Source organism: Cupressus sempervirens, chromosome 5 (assembly GCF_028749045.1).
Source record: "Cupressus sempervirens isolate cs-2001-9-10 chromosome 5, ASM2874904v1, whole genome shotgun sequence".
NCBI lineage: Eukaryota > Viridiplantae > Streptophyta > Pinopsida > Cupressales > Cupressaceae > Cupressus > Cupressus sempervirens.
This window is the reverse complement of record NC_143122.1, coordinates 16,277,707-16,299,261: the sequence shown is the minus strand read 5'-3', so window position 1 is coordinate 16,299,261 and position 21,555 is coordinate 16,277,707. Positions and strand designations below refer to the sequence as shown.

The following is a 21,555-nucleotide window of genomic DNA, read 5'->3' as shown; positions in this document are numbered from 1 at the left end:
TGGACTAATCAGCTCTAGGAAGATGGAAGACACTCTCAATGTTATCAGGTTGCAGATCCAACACCACTTCTTTGGTGAGACTCTTAACTACCCTTTCGTCAGGAACAAAAATGTTGAGATAGGGTCATGATTAATTCAACTAATTGTATAGTCCCTGGATGTGATGCTACATTCACTAATATGGAACAAATCAATGTGGACATTATGGTTGACCTCTTTTTCAGACTATTGCAAACTTTCAGGAATTCTCCCAAGTCTGTGTGTCCAAGGTCAGTATCTTTGATCTCAGTGTAATCATCATGGAGCCTTGACTTCAAAGGTATGCCTTGGAACTTGAAAACAATGGGTTCAGGTGCTACTCCAAATGTGGATGCCATTTGATTATGTTACCTGCACATTGTGAAAAAAAAATGTCATTAGTCACAAAGATAGCGTACAAGAAAAAACTTAAGTAAAAAAAACAAAAAAAATCCCCCTTTGGGGATTTATTTATTTTTATTTTTAATTATTTTTAATATTTTTATTCTAAAAATATTTATATTTTTTTATTTTTTTATTTATATATATATATATATATATATATTTTTTAATATTTTATTAGTATTTATTGATTTATTTATTTTTGTTTTGAAATTTGCATTTCAATTTTTTCATTTTCTAATGTTTTTGTGTTTTTTGAGTTTTCTATTTTTTTTTTGTTTCTTCAATTTCTAATTTTTTATTTTGATTTTTTCAATTTTTGACTCTAGAATTCTAACTTTTAACCAAATTTTCTTCATTTTTTTCATTTTCTAATGTTTTTGTGTTTTTTGAATTCAATATTTCACTAATATCCCTCATGAGCTTTGAGTTACAACCCTTAGAAGTTCAATTAGATGTGTAGAATCATATAAATTTAGTAAACTAAATTTGGGTTTTCCTTTTTTGGTTATGGAGGAGGCATATGATCCACCTAGTACAACAAAGATGCTACATTTTGATGATCCACCAGAAGCATAGGATAGTATAGTTGTCATAGGATGCATCATGAGACACTTTTAGATGGCATATGCCATATTTTATACAAAAAAATGATATTATACACATTTTTATGGCATGATCAACTAGGTTTTGTATATGGATGTATGCATTTTGATATATATTTACATAATTTATCTATAGATACATTCTTTTTGATATATATTTTTGTCATTTTTGTGCACAACAATATATATTTAAATTTATTATAGTATTGTTCAATTTATCATGCATCCTATGTATTGTTCATGTTTATGGAATATCATTCATTTTGATCATGTTTTCTATATTCAATTCAAATGTACTAATTTGTGAAGAAAATTTCATTGGCCTTTAGTATCAAATTTTAATGAAATGTTTAATTTGAAATTATGTCTACAACCCCTTAAGATGTTTACAATTAGCCAAATCCATAATCAATTTGGTGTTAGGAGGCCATCTTTGGTCTTAGGGATGCTTTGGTATCTAGTGGAAAAAAATGTTATAGGTGTTCTATGGTCAAAATAGGGGTGTCTATAGGGTTCACTCATCCATCCAAAGGTAACAAAATTGATGATTTGATGCCATGATCAATAGTTTGAAAGTAGGGTAGTGATGCACCAATGAAGTGACGTACACTACAAGTTTTGATATCGAGCAAGATCCCTCTGCCAAATCCAAAATGAATGTGATCTCTCCATGATGAGAGAGGTTATTTTAGAATGTAGCATCATTGTCTTATAGAATTCAATATTTCCCTAATATCCCTCATGAGCTCTAAGTTACAACCATTAGAAGCTCAATCAAATATGTAGAATCATATAAACTTAGCAAACTAATTTTGGGTTTTCCTTTTTTGGTTATGTAGGAGGCATATGATCCACCTAGTACAACAAAGATGCTAAATTTTGATGATCCACCAGAAGCATAAGATAGTATAGTTGTCATAGGATGCATCATGAGACATTTTTAGATGGCATATGCCATATTTTATACAAAAAAATGATATTATACACATGTTTATGGCATGATCAGCTAGGTTTTGTATATGGATCTATGCATTTTGATATATATTTATGTAACTTATCTATAGATACATGCATTTTGATATATATTTTTGTCATTTTTGTGCACAATGATATATATAAATTTATTATAGTATTGTTCAATTTATCATGCATCATGTGTATTGTTCATGTTTATGGATTATCATTCATTTTGATCATGTTTTCTATATTCAATTCAAATGTACTAATTTGTGAAGAAAATTTCATCAGCCTTTAGTATCAAATTTTAATGCAATGTTTAATTTGATATTGTATCATATATTTTTAATTTGAAATGTTGTCTACAACCCCTTAAGATGTTTACAATTAGCCAAATCCATGACCAATTTGGTCATTGGAGCTCATCTTTGGTCTTAGGGATGCTTTGATATGTAGTGGTAAAAAGTATTATAGGTGCTCTATGGTCAAAATAGGGGTGTCTATAGGGTTCATCCATGCATCCAAAGCTAACAAAAATGATGATTTGATGCCATGATCAATAGTTTTAAAGTAGGGCAGTGATGCACCAATGAAGTGACGTACACTACAAGTTTTTGCATCAGGCAAGATCCCTCTGCCAAATCCAAAAAGAATGTGATCTCTCCATGATGAGAAAGGTTATTTTAGAACTTGTCATCATTTTCTTATAGAATTCAATATTTCACTAATATCCCTCATGATCTATGAGTTACAACCCTTAGAAGCTCAATCTCCAAACACACTTAGAGCATCTTAGAGACACTTCTACATGGAGTGGCCATGAACGTTGTAGGATCTTTGTAATTAGTGATGCAAGGAGGGTATGAATAGTTAGGGCCAAGGGATCACCTAACTATTCAAGTACCTTGCTAACTAAACACAACAGAAGCAAACACATAGAGAACAACACTAAGGGGAGAGATAACACAACACTTTATTGATTCATCAAATTACTAGCATACATATTGAACTGTAATGCCTTCTAGGTTATGGCCAATTACAAAATACAACTTCCGATCCAATTTAAAATTCATAATTCAAAAATCATATGCTTTGACTCCCTTTATCTCTCTACTCTACCTCAAACCTAAGGCTAAGCACCCTATTTATACTTTCCAAAATAGCTTACAGAAGATTCTAGATCATTACATAATAGAAAGGAAGACCTTAAAATGGTCAGGTGTCATCATAAGACAAGATCTGAACATTAAATTAGGTAGATTTTATTTTATTTAATACTTCTTTTTATTTCTCTTTTGCTAGTTTCCCCTCCTCTTTTTTAATTTTTTCTTCTCTTCTTTTAGGCTTCTTTTTATTTCTCTTTCACTCGTTTCCCCTCTTATCTTTTTTCATCTCTTCCTTTAGCCCATTTTTTGTTTGGAGCATGAGCATATATATATATATATATATATATATATATATATATATATAAAATATCAATAATAATATAAAATTATAAACGTAAAGATATATAAAAATCTATATAAATCAAAAAATAAAAATCAACGTAGACAAATAATTAAAAATATCTAAATAAAAGAGAAAATAAGTAAAATGAAATTAAAGAAATATATAGAAGGGAAAAAAAAAAGGCAAAAAATAAAAGGAGAGATGAAATGGGCTAATGAACACTAGCTAAAAAAGAAGAAGAAGGTAAAAAATTTAAATAAAAAAATTGAAGGACAAACACACACGCACATGCACACACGCGCGCGCGTGCGCACACACACATGTATATAGTTATATTTTTATATATTCCTATTTTCTTATATATATAGGAGGTAGGTCATTTTATTTTTATTAGGTAGGAATTATTTTCTAGTTTGTCCTTCTATTTTTTTATTTTTATTGTTTCCCTTCTTCTTCTTTTTTAGCTAGTGTTCGTTAGCCCATTTCATCTCTCCTTTTATTTTTTGCCTTTGTTTTTTCCCTTCCATATATTTCTTTACTTTCATTTTACTTATTTTCTCTTTTATTTAGATATTTTTTTTCTTTTTTTATGTTGATTTTTATTTTTTGATTTATATAGATTTTTATATATCTTTATGTCTATATTTTTGTATTATTATTGATATTATGTATATCTATTCCTTTATATATATATATATCTTAAGATCATTCTCCAAACTTTAAACTTGCCTCTCCTTGATTCAAATTGGCCTATTACCTCCTTTTCCTTTTTTAACTCAGTTGTAGGTCATTAAATTAAAATTCTTCCTTGGCTTGAAATAATAACTTCAAATATTGTAGATATACATAATTTTAATTTTAAACTATAAAAAATTCAACATACAATACTTCAAAATTAATTTGATGTATAATGTTGAATAATAAATAATTATTAAGTGCCACAAAGTGATTTAGTGAATAGTTCTACTCTGCTTGCAAAGAGAAAATGTTGAACTATAATAGACTTGCGAAAAATCTAGGGCAAAATTTTCTTCAAAGGAAAGAGAAGAGAAACCTTAGGAACTCATGCACCTATGTAAATAGATGGCAGAGTACATCTCTAGCTATAGGTTGAAGATGGTTCCACAAGGATTCTCAAGATACATGTGATGCTAGATTTGTAGTAAAAATGACAAATAGCTTCATGCTCTTTGAACAACCTGTAGGAGAGATCCCTAGTAAAAAATGGAATGGAGGGAATCAAACCCATCAAAAGGGAAACATTTGCATGGAAGCCAGTTCTAAAATCCCTCTCACATATGAAATTTTATGTAAAACCCCTACTCATCACCCTTTCTTCACAATTGAGCACTTAGACAACCAGTTTCGAGTCTTCAACCTAATTAAATATGCACATTTTGATCTACATAAGCCTTCTTCCATTTTAGTATGCCATTCTCTTCTATCAATGCCCCAATCAAGAAGGTCTTCATTTAATTCAGATCCACAATCATCCTACATCCCTCTACATAGTCAAAAAGCATCTTCAAACAGCTCCCCTCCATCAAACCCTAAACTATCCGTTGGTTTGAACTTGCATAAAACTACAGATAAGCCTATCAAGATATCTATCAAAGAAGTTGAAGAAAACTAGAGTGGATGTCTTAAGGGAGGAATTTTTGCAATTTGGAATGGCCCTTTATGAGATTTCTCTCTTTTATCTGATTGGTTGGAGGAAAACTATGAGGACCAAGTAAGTATCTTCCATTATTCAGATAGAAATCTTTATCTACAATGTGAAGAAGAATCTTTTAAAAAAGCATTCATTTCAATCTTTGAATGTTTTTTTAATGGTCACTGCATCAAATTCATAGAATTGTCTCATTATTTTTATATAGAAAAGGTAGAATGTATGATTCCTCCTTGGTTTATTGTGTCTTCTCTCCCTTTGGAGTTGTGTCAAGTAGATATTATTAATTCTATAGGATCTTTTGTTGGTGAGGTCATAGGTATTGATGCATCCTTTTACTACTGTAATCATGTTAAATTTCTTATTAATACCAATTTTAATCATCCATCAGAATTTCAAAAGAAAGTAATCACTAAAAAAGCTTCATATGATCCTAACTTTCATATCTATAAAGGAGAAATTGTTGATATCTTAAAATTTGATGACATCCACAAAATTAGACCCAAAATCCTTACTCTCACTTCTGATTTGAGAAGTAATTTTCCTTAGATGAGAATAATGAAGAACAAAAGGATTTGGGATCATAGAGAGTGGAATACTCCAACGAAGTATCAAAAAGATCATGTATCTCAGACCAAGCAACTTCATACTAAAAAAATAATCAGCAAAAGGTTAGAAGAGTGCTCAATAGATAAAGGAAGGCTTAAATTAGTAATAGTAACTGATTCCAAAGATAAAACAAGGGTGGATTTGGATGGATCATTCCACAAAAAACATAAAGAAAAAAAGAAAAAGGAAGCAGATAAAATCAATAAGGATTCAAGTAGAAATGGAAATGGTGTTTCTATACAGCAACAACAAATAAACAAAGAAAGAGTAATGGAAGTCTCGGAGAAGCTTTCTACACTGATCATAAATATCACAAATAAAGACGCAGAGAAGGAGAAGATACTGTGCAGTGTTCAAATAGGAATAAAAAAGGACAACATAGGAAATATTATAGAGGAAATGGAGAACCATTTACTATTTAATTCTAAAATAGTAATCATAGAGAGTCTTTTATCACAAAAGGAAACAAACAAATTGGAGAATACGTTGGATCATAACAGGGTAGACCAATCTCCTTTTTCAGTTCCTAGGAAGCTATGCAAATTTTGGCCAACACCAATAGCTCCAAAGAGTTCTCCATTCACTCCTAGTAGTTGTCACTAGAGCAAAGAGATGAATTTAAATACACCATAAAAGGTACCAATAAAAGAACTTTAGGAATTTTTGAATAATGATAATACCCTGGATTTGACCATGGAGGAATTGAGCATATCAAAATCTGAAGAAGATAGGTTGAACCTCCTTACTGAGTAGCTGGTTCAAGTCTTTTGTGAGGAAAACATTGAAGATAGTACAAACACCCAAAAAGAGGAATTAATTAAAGAAATCCTCAAACTAGGAGGGAATAACTACACATATGAAGATCTAAGGAAAGATCTGTTAAAAATTGAAAAGGAGGATTACCTATGGAGATCATATATAAAAGAGAAAGATGAGGAACATGACCATAAGGGGAAAAATGACAGGAATAATTGCACTTTGGGAGTAGATGCAGACATTGAGGACCAGTCTGGTATGGTGTATGAACTACTCAAAGAGCCAATACATTAAGAAAAGGATAGCAGCACTATAAGAATAAGTGATGCAGTTATATTTGCAGAAGTAAAACCTAGATCAATTGGGAAATCAAATGAATCAAGAAGGGCTTAAATCTCCTATCTACAAAAAATTTAAAGGCAAAAGAGGCAAGAAATTGTTAAAAGAACTCAGAGAAGCAGACGGGCACATCAAAAGATTGATTAGATTTTTAATGTTGGGAAGGGGAAGTAACTTCCCAAGGAGCAATGAGGATTATGACATGGAATGTTAGGGGTTTTAATGCCCCTAGTAGAAAGAGGTTACTAAAAAAAACCTCAAATCTTTTGATTTTGAAATTATTCTCATCCAAGAAACAAAACTAGATAAGTTAGAAATTCCTAAATTAGATAAAAGGTTAGTTCTTTGGAAATTTTTATTTCATGAATCTATAGGAACCTCAGGTGGTTTAGGGATCCTCTAGAATCCTAAGAAAGTAGATATAAACATCTTGATTATAAACAACAATTGGATGAGCAATTGGGTCTAAAGCCTCAAATCTGACCTCAAATTCATAATCATTAATATTTATGGGCCTATTACCAACTTTGTTAAGAGATTAGTATGGGAAGAAATTGGCTCTTTTATAAATAATTTTAAAGATAATTTGTTCATATTAGGAGGAAACTTCAATACTATTTTAGACATTAATGAAAAATTTGGTCGTAATTAGCATTTATCACAAGATTCCAAGGACTTCAAGGCATGGTGCAATACCCATAGTCTGATAGACATACCAATTAGCAATGGAGTCTATACATGGAATAATAGGAGACAAAATTTTGCATACATAGCGGAGAAATTAGATAGGTTCATGATTAAAGGGGATCTTGATGTTAATAATCTGAATATTCACTTGTCCATGCTTCCTATTACTAGGTCTGGCCACTTTCCAGTTAGATTCAAGTTCTTGGAACCACAAAAACCTACCAAGAACCCATTTAAATGTGAGAAAATGTGGTTTTGGATGCTGATTTCATTAATAACATCAAAGCATGATGGGCACAAGACAAATTTGAAGGATCTAAAATGTATGTATTTGTTGCCAAAATAAGGATGCTAAAGGAACGAATCCTTAGATGGAATAAGGAACATTTTAATGATATTTTCAAAGAAAAATTAGATATAGAAAACCAATTAAGAGACCTAAATTTAGAAGTAATTAAAAAAAGGAATGGGTAATGATAGTTATCTGTGAGAAAAAGAATTATTGGCATGGCAAGAGAATATTCTAACCAAAGAAGAAATCTTCTGGAGACAAAAATCCAGAGAGAAATGGTTAGACAAAGGAGACCAGAATACAAAATACTTTCATAACTTCACTTTATACAACAGATCGAAGAGAAAAATATTAATTATTAAAAATCATTTGGGCATCATATCAGATAAACCTAGTGAAATCACAGAGACCTTCATTAAACATTTTTAGAATACTTTAAATAACTATGAAGGGTCCAATAGAACTGTACAAACTAAATTACTTAAAATTATTCCTAAAATTGTCACCATAGATGATAGTAAGGCCTTAAACAAACCCATCTCATTGGAAGAAGTCAAATAGATGGTGTTTGAAATGAACCCAGATGAATCACTAGGCTTAGATGGCTTCCAAGCATACATAGTGGAGAAATTAGATAGATCTTTCGAAAGCAATTAAAGCATCTAGAAATGGGGGTGCTCTTTTATCAGAGATCACTAATTCCTTCCTCACCTTTATTACCAAAAAGGTAGAACCAGAAACCCTTGATGACTTTAGACCCATTGCACTCTACAATACTATGTACTAATTTTTTTCTAAAATCTTAGCTAATAGATTAAAGAAGATACTCCCAAGAATTATATCAGAAGAAAAAATGGGCTTTATTCTAGGAAGATCTATCCTAGATGGTATTATTACCATTCAAGAGAAGATTCATTCAGCTCATAAGGACAAAGAGTCATGTATGTTCTTGAAATTGGATAATCAAAAAGCTTATGATATGGTGAATTGGAGATTCCTTTGTAAGGTTATGGAAGATTTTGGTTTCTCCCACCAATGGATCAATCTTATATTCAAATTCATATCCACTCCTAAAATCTTGATTCTCATTAACAAAACATCAAAAGGTTACTTTGATATATCAAGAGGCATTAGACAAGGAGACCGTTTATCCCCTTCACTTTATATTATCATGGTTGAAGCATTCGAAAGAGTAGTGACAGGTGCATATAATAAAGGAAAGATATCAGGTATCTTGGTTACTCAAAATATGCCTAATATCACCCACCAATAATACTCAAACAATACTATATTACTAGGTAGAAGTGGGATAGATGAGGCCCTGGGGCTTAAATCCATCATTAAAGCATATATGGAAGCTTCAAGTCAAAAATTCAATGAGTATAAATCTAAAATTTACTTCATGAACATGAAACCAATGGTGGAACAACAGATTTGTAAAATTATGGGGGACAAAAAAGGTCAATTCCCTTACAAATATCAGGGAATCACCTTAGAAAAAGGATCGAAATCCAACAAAGTATGGAGCAATACTTTTGAAAAAATGGATGCTAAACTCAGATGTTGGAAGGATAGATGGCTAAGAAAGGCTAGAAAATGTACTAAAGTCAGATCTGTATTATTTGTTATCCTGATCTTCCCATTATCTTGCCTACTGCTATCCAAAGGGAACCTACACAAGTTTGAAACCAAAATGCGGAACTTTCTTCAAAAAGATTGTGAGGAGGACAAAAAACTAGTGCTCATTAAATGGGAAAATTTTTGTAAACCTAAGGACTTGGGTGGGCTAGGATTTAAGAACCTTCAATGTAAAAATGAAGCTTTAGGGGAAAAATTCATTTGGTGGCTCTATAAGGATAGAAATTAGAAATGGGCCAAGATTTTATACAAAAAATATTTAAATGAAATGGGCCAAGATTTTATACAACAAATATTTAAATAAGGAGGATCCTTTATCAATGTTTAGGACCAAAGATCCCCTAAAAGGATTGGAATGTTGGAACTTTATGCTTAAATGCAAGCACTTGATCTCAAAATTCTTGACTTGGGCTATGGGGAAGGGAGAGAAGGTTTTGTTTTGGGAAGATTTGTGGGATGGCCATCCTCCTTTACACAGTTACAACTCAATTAAGGACATCAAAGATAATTTAACATCTCTATGGAGAAATAGGGTTTGTGATTATAGAATAATAGTTTATGAGGATGGGAATCCAAAATGGGTAAGGAAATCCTTGGATGGCCTGGATGTGGATGCTGAATCAATTAACTCTTTCCAAAAGTTGCTAGAAGATCGAAGGATTAGGAAATCTAAGAAGGAAGATGAACTAATATGGGTAGCCTCTAATGATGGTAACTACAATTTGAAAAATGGATATAAGGCTATTTTAGACTCTAAAAAATGGGATGAGGTAGATATTTTGCTCAAACTTTGCTAGGATTCATCATGTCTCTCGAAAGCTAGTTTTTTCCTATGGTTAGCATTCCAAAATAGAATTTTTACCCTGGACAGGATGAAGAAGTTTGGCCTACAAGGCCATTCTAGATATGTTTTATGTAAATGCAATAGTGAAAATGCTGACCATATTTTATTTAACTATCCTTTCTCCCAAAAGTGTTGGGAATGGCTTAGGAGAATGATGAGTTGGTCATCACTATTTCTGAAGTCCTTGATTGACCTACTTAAGGGATGGCCCACTTTCTAGGTCAAGGGTGTATATAATAAGCTTTGGAACATATGCCCATCCATTTTAATATGGGAAATCTAGAAGGAAAGAAATCAACATATCTTCTAAAACCTAGAAATGGGGCCAGAAGAATTAATTACAAAAATTGAAGCTAGTATTGTGGAAATCACTAACTCACATCTTAGAAACTCCCAAAAAGAGGAAGGTTCCTTCTCCATATGGGATGAGAAAATAAAGAAAAACTAGGTTAAATTGATTAACCCCCTACTTATTTATCCAAAAGATAGTAAGGAGGCTAGAGCAAACAATAGATGGGCTCCTCTCCTAATCGAGTGGTTTAGATTAAACTTTGATGGTGCTACCCGAGGTAATCTTGGAAAGGCCGACATTGGGTGCATCATCAACAATGAGCATGGACATTAGATAGCAAAAATAGCAATGCCCATTCCATCTACTTGTAATAATATTGTAGAATTGGAAGCTTTGAACCAAGGACTTCAATTATGTGATAAATTGAAATTATCCAAAGTCATTATTGAGGGAGATTCTCAAATCATTTTAAATGCAATTAGAAAATGATCAACCCCTCATTGGGTTCTTAATTATTATTTGGAAGAGGTCCTTGCTGTCTTGGATAAGCTGCCAAATTATAGGATCTATTGGTGTTTGAAAATGCTGGAGGGTTTTCAATTATCCCACTAAGAAAGTGACACATCTAGGGGCAGCAAACTCCCATTTTCAACATGCCATTTCTAACAATGGGCCAACTATAAGGCTAGACCCTTCTTCTACTTTAGGCTCTACTAGACCTACGTGGGTAGACCTTAGATTCAAATGATATCGTACCAGTGCAAAACCTATCCCTGAATCTATTAAGCAGGTACAAGCCCTTATTTCTCCTAGTAACTCATGAAATGACGCAGATCTGTAGTAGCTAAATGCAAATCTAGAATATTCACAAGCTGAGTGAGGGTATAACATTTAGGTCCTTTAACATAAAATGTAAAGATGATTTTGATTTTGATTTTATGTGGGTGGGGAAAGCAGATGAAAACCATGCATAGACAACAACTTAATGACCATGTATCTGATCAGTGCCTGATCCATTGGGCAAATTCATGAATCTCCCTCATGCATTTCGATATTTGATACTTATTCATATATTCAACTATGTGATCTATCCATTAACCTTGCAAATAGACATCAATGTTCATTTCAAATCTCATTCTTACCTAATATCCTTCTCAATAAACCTGCAACCCTATTGAATCTCTGAAGCATTTACACAATTCCTTGAATCATCAACAACAATGAAACAACATACAACATTAAGGGATTGGAAAAATGACCTAGGCTCTTTGTTCAAAGATCATAAAACATCACAGTTCAACTAAGAATGGAGACAAGATTTAAACTAAAATTAAACCCTTGCTGTTCTTTTTATTTATTTCCTTGAAATAATACATGAAAATACATGAAATTAACTCACAAATCACCTACTAAACCAGATTGTATAATAACATATGCTGTCATACATGAGAGAAAATGGTAGGAATGAGAAACTAATGGGATGGGAAGGGGGTATCACAGCCAAAGCAAAGCTACATGTTCTAGAACCAACACATCCCAGATCTTCCATTCAAAATTCATCAATTCCAAGGCTAGTTCTACTAACTATCTTCATTCCAGAGAAAGCTTTCCAAAATTCCAACCCTTACAATGAAAGAAAGAAAGAATGATATAGCATGAATAAATTCTCGGATCTAATCCTTACATGACAAGTGTCCACTTGAAATTCAATCTTTTGGCAACTGAAAAACCTCTTTCTTCTTTCTTCCCATCTGATCTGATTAGGTTTAATCATTGTTCTGCTACTTATTTGCAAATATCCTTGTTCAATGATGAAAACTTGTTGAGTCATTCAAAATATCTGAAAACTTTAGTGAAATGCTTGGTAAAATTTGAGTTTTACTGAGTGAATGCAGTGATCAAAAATTGACCCAAACTGAGTCTTTACTAACCTTTAACCATACTCAGGTCATCACCTCATTAGAAATTAGTTTTGAACTTTGATACATGAATGTAGTTACAAAAAGAAAACTTGAGAGAAAACCTAGCATAGCTCAAACAGACTGCTACCTATGCAAAAAATAATTGCAGAATCGAAAAATTTGGATTCTCACGATTTCGACAGTATACTGTATTGTCCATTTTGGACAAAAAATGTCCCTAATATGGCCATTTGAAAATCTGGTCCTAACTATGGCAGAGCTTTAAAATGGAAAAATTTAAAAATTTACATAGTGAAGACTATATAAAACTTTTAAATTTATTTGAATTTTTCATTCTATGTGTTTTAAGCTTCTCAATTTGATTTTTATTTTTACTTCATTATCTCTTTCAATCTGCCATCTCCCATAGCATCAGAGGCCTTTGAATTTATCTTCATGCTCATATGGGCTTTAGGTGCCTTTACGCTTGTGCATTTTTTTAAGAGCGAAGGCTCTTGAAATTTGCCTCATGTTCTCACGCTCAGCCTCTCCCATAGGGTCATAATGAATTTTTTTTTACCTTTCACTCTTAAGGGGCCCTTCATTTTATCCTTTTATGCCTTAATGAGTGTGTATCATTGGAGCCTTTTAAAATATGTCTTATGTACTTACGCTATACTTCAATTTCAAACCACTATAATGCTTTGAAAATTCCTCTATGCTCATACGAGGTAATCATAGCAGCGTAAGGTCTTTGAAAGAGGCCTTCGATCATATGCAAGTCACTAGGACCTAACAAGTCAAAACTTAGACTTCCAACTGCGCGGGCCCTCCACATAAGCCTGTGGCTTCTCAAAAGGGGCAACATGTTGTAGACATAAAAAAATTTGCAAAAAATTATATTTAAAATTATATTTCTTTCACCGCCAGCCCAATGTGGGATTTTGATCTTTCAATATTTTCTCTCGCTATTTCCTGTGACCTTCCACTTCCTCCTTTTTAAATTAGTCCACTGTATATTTTCTATAGCGTCAGATGCTCTGATTCATGATGCATAGTGTGGGTGTGGGCTGTTACCACTGCTTGCTCTAAAGAGACTCCTTTGCAATGATTAGATGTGGATGATTTGATTTTATGCAGGTGCTCTATTTCATTGCAGATGCAGCTCCCATTGAGAATGGTCATCCCTACCAATGGCATCCTCTTTTAAAACATGGAGCTCTTGCTTAGCGCTTGGTCTACTCAACATGCCTTCAGTGTTAGATTTCCCTCACATTGCAATGCAGATCCCAATCTTTGCTACCGTGAACCTTCACTGGGTGGCTTGAAAGTCCCTTGCTCCAACGTGGGTTTCTTGTTCAATGTGGGTGTGATGTAAGATGCAATTACTGCAACTTCATTCAGCAATTAAAATTGCAGCAACCTCATCACTTTCTCCTAAAAGATTTTCATTTGTAAGAATGTCTTCACACTCTTTTAATAGAGCTTATAGAACTTCTCTTGCCGCAGGCATATCTGAATCTTCACAAGTAGGGATCAATATTTTTTGAAGTCCATTTGTAGTTTATAGAACTCCCTTTCAACATCCATATAAATTTGATATGTTTCTTCTGCATCTGGTGCCATATCTATGTTTTTTCCTAGTTCTTGTACTTGCTCCGCAATGTCTATATTCATGCTATTGCCACACTTCTCTATTTCGTTTAGGATATCTCCCAGATCCCAATTGTCTGGATCTATACTATCCTCTCAAAAGAGAATATCTTTCTCAATTTCATAGCCATTTGCATTCTCCATTCTATACAACACATCATCAATTTCGCCAGCCTCTGTTATACCCATCAGACTTCAAATCAGTCCATCATTTTGAAGCAATTAGTCGAACCGCAAAATGGGTCTGGCTAAATTTTTTTCTTCTTCCAAACACCTAAACCATAAAATTAATCTACTGATCATCTTGAACAAATTAGAATCACATTTGATCACTGACTAATCATTTAAAAACTTAATTTATCACTTTCTAGTAATTGTCAATTTGATGTCAGGAAGTCTGTTGACTGCCTTTGAAAATTGATCCAAACCTCTAACCAGGCCCTAAAAAATGGCACACCGAATCTCTATTTTACATAATTTCACCCCATAAAATCTTGTCTCATTACAAATTCAGGGTCAAAAGATATTGACCATCAAAGTTGCTCACTCAGAAATACCTGCAGAAAACATGTTAGAAAATAAAAAATTGGTTTTGTATTTGGCTTGGAAAACTGGGCAAAAAGACAATTGGGAAAACGAGATCTGGGGCATTGATTCTCTGTCATGAGGACAATATGGATTTTCAATTTGGGTTTATGATGAATAAATGGGTGGAAATTCCATACGTTCAAAGTAAGCTACCTAGATTTTGCAAACTGGGAACAATGATAGAAATTGATTTTTGGAAATGTAATTGACCTAGAAAAGTGTGCATATGGTTTTGTCAAGACTTACAAACTGACACAATTGGAGTATTTTTAGAGGAAAATATAGGGGAACAATCCATTCAATCTTACCAATCACAGATCAGGAGATATAACATCATGAACAAGGGTATTGACAAATCTGCATATGCTGACACCAGTAAAAATATAGAAAATGTGTTTGGAATCGAGTTTGAAAATTGATCAAACAGATTCATCAAGAGCTGAAACTTGAAACATAACAATTCTTTGACGTCTAAAATGTAACACAAAAGGAAATTCTAGCATTTCAATCAATTGGTTGAAAGTTATAGAATGTCAAATAGGGCTTCCCAGAATTAGGTGCAAAGTACAAAAGCATGAAAATAGTAACTAACTTTGAGGGATTCAAAACCTAGTCAAATGGACTTGAAACGACTCAAAATATCAAACATAGGTTCCTAGATATGGAAAATAGACACTCCCAAAGTGGTGAGTCATGAAACTATTTTGAGTGCAAGATATGAAGGTGCAAACATGGCTTCCTATCACTGTTTGACACTTAGGGTAAAAATGCAGATTTGTAAAATGCTCAAAACAAGACTTCACCAAAGATCTCGAAATATCAATTTATCATCATGGAACATGTGAATAGGCTAAAGGAAGGGTGTTAGAAACATTAAACACCATTTATGCATTAAATCAACAGTGAGGTACATAGGCTTCACAAAGCATTTATAGGCCTGATTTTCTCAAAATTTGCTCAAAATTGACAATGCAATTTTTAGCGCCAACCATGACTCTATCTGGGGATGCATGCCCCTTGCAAGCATGGCAAGATTTTAGATCTCTTGGAGAAGTAGACCACACACTTGACTACAAAAAACTCTCACTCGAACAGCTTTATTGAAAACAGGGAAACTACTCTACTTTATACAAGGGATGACCCCAGGCCACCAAAAGTTTCAGAACTTTTTACCTCTGTCATATACCTCATTTTCATTTACACTCTCCTACAGAAAACTGAAATTCTCATTCTCATTTGTTTCACCTGACATATCAACACTTTCAATTACTTCATTAGGCAAAACAAAACTGCTATCATCATCTTCATAGTGCATATAAAAATCAGACAAACTTTCTACACCTTGCTCACTATGAAAATATGAATCAGCGTGATCATAATAACTGACATCAGACTGAAAATGAAACTGATCACTACTAATTGAGTCATGGATTCCTTCAATCGTAAACACAAAAGCTTTATATTCTACTTCATTGAACGAGTTACATGAATCAGATGCTAACTCACCTTGTGCCTCCGAATATGAATAGTATGAAAAATCTAATTTATCCTCACTTGCAATAGCAGTACACCATATATCAGATTGAATATATGCTGTATTTTCTTCATATTCTAGCAAATGATTAGATCCCAAGTCATAAGAATTATCATGAAATTGCATTCCTAGAATGTACTGATCCATATCTAATTCTTTCTCAAATAGCTTACTAGGATAAATCATTCCATTAATATTACTTTTCTTGTCATATGAACTATCTAAACTTATCTTAGCCTTATGAAAATAGGAAAACATTGAATTAGCAACAACTCTTATCTCTCTATTTTCATTCTCATCATAGAAGTCATGATGTGCATTGACATACAAATTACTATCACATACACCCCCCAAACATGACATCGCACATTCTAAAACTACATCTTTCTCAACATCATACTTAGGGAAAATGAATTCACCACATGAATTTGCATAATGTGTCAAAACACAAGCATCCTTAGATTGGTTAGGACACCTTTCAAAATTGTGAGCCAACAAATTATAAATCTCATCAACACTTAGCAAGATTTCCTCCCTAGTTTTTTCTCCTTGGCTTAGATCATTATCTGGACATCTTGACAAATTTGTAACAGAAAACTTGTTAGTAATACATTCTAAAAAATCAGAAATATGATCACCACATAATTCTTCTTCCTGAGACAACACCTCAACAACTGGCATCTCAACACAAATACAGTCATCATTAGAAGAAATATTATCACTACTGCTATACTATTCTTCTTCTGTATACTTATCATCATAAGAAGATGAACTAACTCTATGCATATTATCAGATTGCTGATTACTATCCTCTGATTCATAAAACTGAGACTCTTCATTTTTTATATCATCTTGAATAGATTGATCACATTCACTAACATTAGACTCAATAGCCTTTAACTCACATTCAAATTCTATGATAATATCATGAAATTTAATAATCTTTTGGAATCTTGCCTCCTCTGGCCAATCAACTGAATGCGGTGTACAAATTTCTAAGAGCAACATTGGCCATGAAGACTTCTCTAGTCTATAGGACTCATGAAGATTCATGAATATGGATTTGAACTTCATGTAAATTTGCAATCCATCAAGACCCTCAACATCACCAATTCTACTTCTTAATATGACAACCAGATTATCATGATCTTCTCTTTCTAATCTAGCAATCTCCGCACGAAGACTCTCTAATTCATATTCAGATCTAGACTCAGATCCTACCTATCTTTCTTAGTGGTGAAATCACTAGATGGAGGCAACCATTTATACCACTCAACTTTCATGAAAAAAGAGACATGAAAACTGAAAATACCTTTATGTGTTGCGGTATAGAACCACTGATTTGCTGATTGGCACAGGTGCAAACATGGAAACCTTCACACATGAAATCACAACAGTGATTCACCCTTTGAAATGAATTTCTTCCAACACAAGCAACCACATAAACTTGTCAAGAATTCAAAACTTCCTTTCCAATAAACTATCAAAAACTTCATATCTGCCCACACAACTGAAAGTCCTTCAAAATTTTGCAATGAAATCAACTAGGAACAACTGGTACAGAGATTTGAGAGTTTCCACTCACTCATGAGAAATAAAATATAATTTGTCACTTGACAAATCTGAACCAGACCTTCAATGTAAGAAAAACCTGCAAATCACTAACACCTTGAAAAGAAAATACACTTTATAAATCATTTCTTGACTCTGAAATTTTCTCAACAGCACTTGGAAAGACTAAACTGATTGAAGATAGACTTATAACAGTCATAGAACACAATTTTCATCCAGTTTCACAACATACTGCTGTCTATGAATAAAGCTTAACTGGGGAACATGAAAATTTAGTAAGGAAATGGATTGAACACATTAACTTACTATTGTACAAAAACTTTCTCCATGTAATTCCTTCTGTTGTGTTGAATTCCTTTAAATTCTCAAGGTTTGTCTATCATGAATCTCAACACAACTCCCCAGCAGAGTCACCATTTTTTTGGTGTCTGAAAATGCTAGAGGGTTTTCAATTATCTCGCTGAGAAAGTGATACATCTAGGGGCAGCTAACTCCCATTTTCAACATGACATTTCTGACAACGGGCCAACTATAAGGCTAGACCCTTCTACTTTAGGCTCTGCTAGACCTAGGTAGGTAGACCTCAGATTCAAATGATATCGTACCAGTGCAAAACCTATCCTTGAATCTATTAAGTAGATACAAGCCCTTATTTCTCCTAGTAACTCATGAAATGACATAGATCTGCAGTAGCTAAATGAAAATCTAGAATATTAACAAGCTGAGTAAGGGTATAACATTTAGGTCCTTTAACATAAAATGTAAAGATGATTTTGATTTTGATTTTATGTGGGTGGGGGAAAGTAGATGAAAACCATGCATAGACAACAACTTAATGACCCTGTATCTGATCAGTGCCTGATCCATTGGGAAAATTCATGAATCTCCCTCATGCATTTCGATATCTAATACTTATTCATATATTTAGATATGTGATCTATCCATTAACCTTGAAAATAGACATTAATGTTCATTTCAAATCTCATTCTTACTTGATATCCTTCTCAATAAACCTGCAAACCTACTGAATCTCTGAAGCATTTACACAATTCCTTGAATCATCAGCAATAATGAAACAACATATAACCTTAAGGGACTGTAAAAATGACCTAGGCTCTTTGTTCAAAGATCATAAAACGTCATAGATCAACTGACAATGGAGACAAGATTTAAACCGAAACTAAACCCTTATTGTTCTTTGTATTTATTTCCTTGAAATAATACATGAAAATGCATGAAATTAACTCAAAAATCACCTACTAAACCAGATTGTATAATAACATATGCTATCATACATGAGAGAAAATGGCGGGAATGAGAAATTGATGGGATCGAAAGGGGGTATCACAGCCAAAGCAAAGCTTCATGTTCTGGAACCAGCACATCCCAGATCCTCCATTAAGAATTCATCCATTTCAAGGCCAGTTCTACTAACTATCTTCATTCCAAAGAAAGCTTTCCAAAATTCCAACCCTGACAATGAAAGAAAGAAAGAATGATATAGGATGAATGAATTCCCAAATCTGATCCTTACATGACAAGTGTCCACTTGAAATTCAATCTTTTGGCAACTGAAAAACCTCTTTCTTCTTTCTTCCCATCTGATCTGATTAGGTCTCATCATTTTTCTATTACTAATTTGCAAATATCCTTGTTCAATGATGAAAACTTGTTGAGTCATTCAAAATATCTGAAAACTTCACTGAAATGCTTGGTAAAATTCAAGTTTTACTAAGTGAATGTGATAAAAAATTGACCCAAACTAAGTCTTTACTACCCTTTAACCATACTTAGGTCATCACCTCGTTAGAAATCAGTTTTGAACTTTGATACTTGAATGCAGTTACAAAAAGGAAACCTGAGAGAAAACCTCACATAGCTTGAACAAACTGCTACCTATGCAAAAAATAACTGAAGAATTGAAAAAAATAAGATTCTCACGATTTCGATGGTATAATACATTGCCTATTTCAGACAAAAAAAATCCCTAATATGGCCATTTGAAAATCTGGTCCTGACTATGGCAGAGCTTTAAAATGGAAAAATTTAAAAATTTACATAGTGAAGACTATATAAAACTTTTAAATTTATTTGAATTTTTCATTCTGTGTGTTTGAAGCTTCTCAATTTTATTTTTATTTTTACTTCATTATCTCTTTCAATCTACCATCTCATGTAGCACCAAAGGCCTTTGAATTTATCTTCATGCTCATACAGGCTTTAGGTGCCTCTACGCTTGTGCATTTTCATAAGAGTGAAGGCTCTTGAAATTTGGCTCACGTTCTCATGCTCAGCCTCTCTTGTAGGGTCGTAATGAAAAGTTTTTTACCTTTCGCTCTTACGGAGCCCTTCATTTTATCCTTTTATGCCTTTATGAATGCGTACTGCCAGAGCCTTTTAAAATATGCCTTATGTTCTTATGCTATACTTCAATTTTGAACCACCGTAATGCTTTGAAAATTCCCCTACACTCATATGAGGTAATCATAGCAGCGTAAGGTCTTTGAAAGAGGCCTTCGATCATACGCAAGTCACTAGGACCTAACAAGTCAAAACTTAGACTTCCAACTACGCGAGCCCTCCACATAAGCCTACGACTTCTCAAAAAGGGCACCGTGTTGGACACATTAAAATATTTGCAAAAAGTCATATTTAAACTTATATTTCTTTTGCCTTCGGCCCAATGTAGGATTTTGATCTTTCAATATTTTCTCTTGCTGTTTCCTGTGACCTTCCACTTCCTCCTTTAAAATTAGTCTACTATATATTTTCTATAGTGTCGGATGCTCTGATTCATGATGCATAGCATGGGTGTGGGCTATTAGCGCTACTTGCTCTAAAGGGACTCCTTTGCAATGAATAGATGTGGATATTTTCATTTTATGCAGGTGCTCTATTTCATTGCAGATGCAGCTCCCATTGAGAATGGTCATCCCTACCAATGGCATCCTCTTGTAAAACATAGAGCCCTTGCTTAGCGCTTGGTCTACTCAACATGCCTTCAAGTGTTAGATTTCCCTCACATTGCAATGCAGATCCCAATCTTTGCTGTCATGAACCTTCATTGAGTGGCTTGAGAGTCCCCTGCTCCAATGTGGGTTTCTTGTTCAATGTGGGCGTGATGTAAGATGCAATTGACGTGGCTTCATTCAACAATTAAAATTTCAGCAACCTCGTCACTTTCTCCTAAAATATTTTCACTTGTAAGAATGTCTTCACACTCTTTTAATAGAGCTTATAGAACTTCGCTTGCCTCGAGCACATCTGAATCTTCACAAGTAGGAATCAATATTTTTTGTACTCCATTTGTAGTTTATAGAACTCCCTTTCAACATCCATATACATTTGATATGCTTCTTCTGAATCTGGTGCCATATCTATTTTTTTCCCCAGCTCTTGTACTTGCTCCGCAATGTCTATATTCATGCTATTACCACACTTCTCTATTTCTTTTAGGATATCTCCTAGATCCCAATTGTCTGGATTTATACTATTCTCTCAAAAGAGAATATCTTCCTCAATTTCATAGCCATTTGCATTCTCCACTCTATACAGCACATCCTCAATTTCACCAGCCTCTGTTATACCCATCAGACTTCAAATCAGTCCATCATTTTGAAGTAATTAGTCGGCTCGCAAAATGGGTCTGACTAAAAAAAAATTGTTTCCAAACACCTGAACCATCAAATTAATCTAATGATCATCTTGAACACATTAGAATCACATTTGATCACTGACTGATCATTAAAA

At 33.4% G+C, this 21,555-nt stretch overlaps 1 pseudogene; it reads right to left on the bottom strand.

The window, feature by feature from the left end:
- LOC149554384 (sphingoid long-chain bases kinase 1-like) overlaps positions 1-16,380 on the bottom strand; it is a 103,686-nt pseudogene extending 87,306 nt beyond the window's left edge.
- Positions 16,381-21,555: the final 5,175 nt, after the last annotated feature.